The sequence below is a fragment of the Plecotus auritus genome (genome assembly GCF_963455305.1).
Source record: "Plecotus auritus genome assembly, chromosome: 6".
NCBI lineage: Eukaryota > Metazoa > Chordata > Mammalia > Chiroptera > Vespertilionidae > Plecotus > Plecotus auritus.
Window position 1 is genome coordinate 106,010,711 of NC_137773.1, and position 3,230 is coordinate 106,013,940.

Here is a 3,230-nt window from a genome sequence, read left to right on the forward strand (position 1 = left end):
ACCATGCCTGATGAATGGATGGGCAGAGATTGGATGAACCATGTCATTTTCAGACTGGAACATCTATCTATCATCTATCTATCTATCTATCTATCTATCTATCTATCTATCTATCTATCTATCTATTTTTATGGCTCTTTTTAGCTTATTGCATGAAGGAGTTACACTAGTCCAAGTTAAAAGCAGACCCCAAATGATTACATTACACAAGGTGTGAGTTTTTAAGCTTTAGACAAGGGACAGAAGGGAAATTCTACTCATTGCAAGGAAATCCTCACTTAAGCTTCTGTGAGCCAAAATTACTTAAAACCCAGGAACCTTCACCTGGTGTCCTTAGCCAGTCCAGTCTCTACGAGGAATTAGCATATATTCTTACGCTGGTCACCCTGTAGCTGAATTACTTCTTCATATTCTATATGCTCAATTACAGTACCATTGAAGGCAATTTTCTTCTTAAATGCCTTTTGATTGTAATCATCAGTGAGCCCTTGAACAATAGTAAGGGTCTTCTTGCGATTTCTCTGTTGAATTCTCGTATGAATATAATCCTCAGGGCTAGCTGGAAGTTCTGGAACAAAAGCAGTAAATTGGGTGTATCGCCCTTACTTGCATCAGCAAAGGGGTTGAAAGAGTGGAGCTTCTGGATAGCGGACATATGATATGATTCCTTTTCCTTGGTAGAAACGGCTGGCAGAAGGCTGCAGCAGAGGATGTGTGTGTGTGTGTGTGTGTGTGTGTGTGTGTGTGTGTGTGTGTGTGTGTGAAGGAGCAGGCAGAAAGCGAGGGGGGCTCAAGGGGAAGGTTGCTGAGTTCTCAGCAGTGGCTCAGTGACCGGGGCCCAGATTGGGACATTTAAGAGTGACTAATAGTTTCCTTGTACTCTCTTCTCCCCGACCTCCTCCTGAAGTTCTGGAACAATAGCAGTAACTTGGGTGCAAGATAGTGTAGCCACATACTAAACTTGACAAGCTCAGGGGAGGCCTGCATGGCAGCCTTACAAACTCAAAGACCTAAAGTAACCAATAGGATGGCTTTGTTACAGGCAGCCCAGAGACCCTAGAAAAGGTGTCATTGGACAGCCAACTGAGTCAGAGGGACAGGGCTATCCCCTCCTGGTTCTTGTCTTCTTGAACAAATGAATTTAAATGTTAGACTCTGATTGTGCTGTGATAATGCCAACTTATTAAAGCAAGCAATTTATTAAAGAAGGAAGGCAAGTGAATCTATTTCATTTCATCCGGCTTGGAGTGTAGATAGGTATCAATCAGCTAATCTGAGGAGCAAGTCGGATGGGGGTTCAAGGTGTTATATACCCTCCTGAATATAGGTATCAAAATTCCCCTGTTGAATATCTTGGTATAGATTAATTCTCAAGTTCCCTTTTTACTTTAATGAGAAGTGCCTTGAGATGCTGGCTTCTTTGTTAAGGGAGTAAAAAACAAAACAAAATACAACAACTGCCTTGTCCTCCCCTTTAACTTCCCCCAAAAACCCAAGAGGAAGGAACACTTCCAAGTTCTTTTTATGAGGCTAGCATGATCCTAATTCCAAAACCAGATAAAGACACTACAAAGAAAGAGAATTACAGGCCAAATATCCCTGATGAACACAAATGCTAAAATCCTCAACAAAAATATTAGCAAATTGAATCCAGCAATATATTAAAAAGATCATACACCATGACCAAGTGGGATTTATTCCGGGGATACAAGGCTGGTACAATATTCATAAATCAATAAATGTGATACATCACATAAACAAATTAAAAGACAAAAATCACATGATCATATCAATAAACACAGAAAAAGCATTAGACAAAATCCAACACCTATTTAAAAAATTTTTGTTTTGTTTTTTTCTTTACACATGTCCCCTCCCCCCATTGACCCTCTCCAGCCTGCCCCCGCACTCCCCCACCAGGCCTTCAGCACCCTATTGTCTGTGTCCATGGGCTATGCATATATGCATACAAGGTCTTTGGTTGATTACCTCCCATCAACCCATCCTCCCCTGCCTTCCCTCCAAGATTCCGCACTCTGTTCCATGCTTCCATGTCTCTGGACCCACTCCGTTCATCAGTTTATTTTGTTACTTAGATTTCACATATGAGTGTGATCATGTGATACTTGTCTTTCTCTGACTGACCTATTTCATTTATCATGATACTTTCCAGGTCCCTCCATGCTGTCTTAAAGGGCAAGAGATTCTTTTTTTATTGCTGCATAGTATTCCATGGTATAAATATACCACAGCTTTTTTATCCACTCATCTACGGATGGGCACTTGAGCTGTTTCCAGATCTTAGCGATTGTAAATTGTGCTGCTATGAACATAGGGATGCATACATTCTTTTTGATTGGTGTTTTGGGTTTCTTAGAATATATTCCTAGAAGTGGGATCACTGGGTCAAATGGCAGTTCCATATTTCATTTTTTGAGGAAACTCCAAAAATTATTTCAACAGTGGCTGCACCAGTCTTCATTTCCACCAGCAGTGTACTAGGGTTCCCTTTTCCCCACATCCTTGCCAGCACTTGTCATTCGTTGATTTGTTGATGGTAGCCATTCTGACTGGTGTGAGGAGATACCTCATTGTAGTTTTAATTTGCATCTCTCTGATGATCAGTGACTTCGAGCATTTTTTCATACGTCTCTTGGCCACCTGTATGTCCTCTTTGGAGAAGTGTCTATTTAGGTCCTTTACCCTTTTCTTAATTGGATTGTCTTCCTTTTGTTAAGTTGTATGAGTTTCTTATATATGTTGGATATTAACCCTTTATCAAATGTATCATTGCCAAATATGTTCTCCCATAAAGTGGGCTCTCTTTTCTTTTTTGTTGATGGCTATTTTTTTTTTTTTTGCTATGCAGAAGCATTTTATTTTGATGTAGTCCATTTGTTTATTTTCTCCTTAGTTTCCTTTGCCCTAAGAGATGTATCTGTAAACATATTGCTACAAGAGATGTCTGAGATTTTGCTGCTTGAATCCAGCAATATACTAGTATTAAAAATATATATTTAAGTCTTTTACCCATTTTGAGTTTATTTTGTGTATGGTGTAAGTTGGTAATCTAGTTTCATTCTTTTTGGTCCAATTTTCCCAACACCATTTATTGAAGAGATTCTCTTGACTCCATTGTATGCTCTCGCCTCCTTTGTCAAATATTAACTGAGCATATTGGCTTGGGTTGATTTCTGGGGTCTCTGTTCTGTTCCATTGATCTATATGCC

General features: G+C 39.7%; 1 pseudogene across 1 annotated transcript; it reads right to left on the reverse strand.

Annotated features, from left to right (window-relative positions):
* Positions 1–303: 303 nt before the first annotated feature.
* Positions 304–655, reverse strand: LOC308251186 (eukaryotic translation initiation factor 1-like; annotated as a pseudogene). The gene has a single exon. The product of its transcript is annotated as a eukaryotic translation initiation factor 1-like (transcript).
* Between the last annotated feature and the right edge of the window lie 2,575 nt (positions 656–3,230).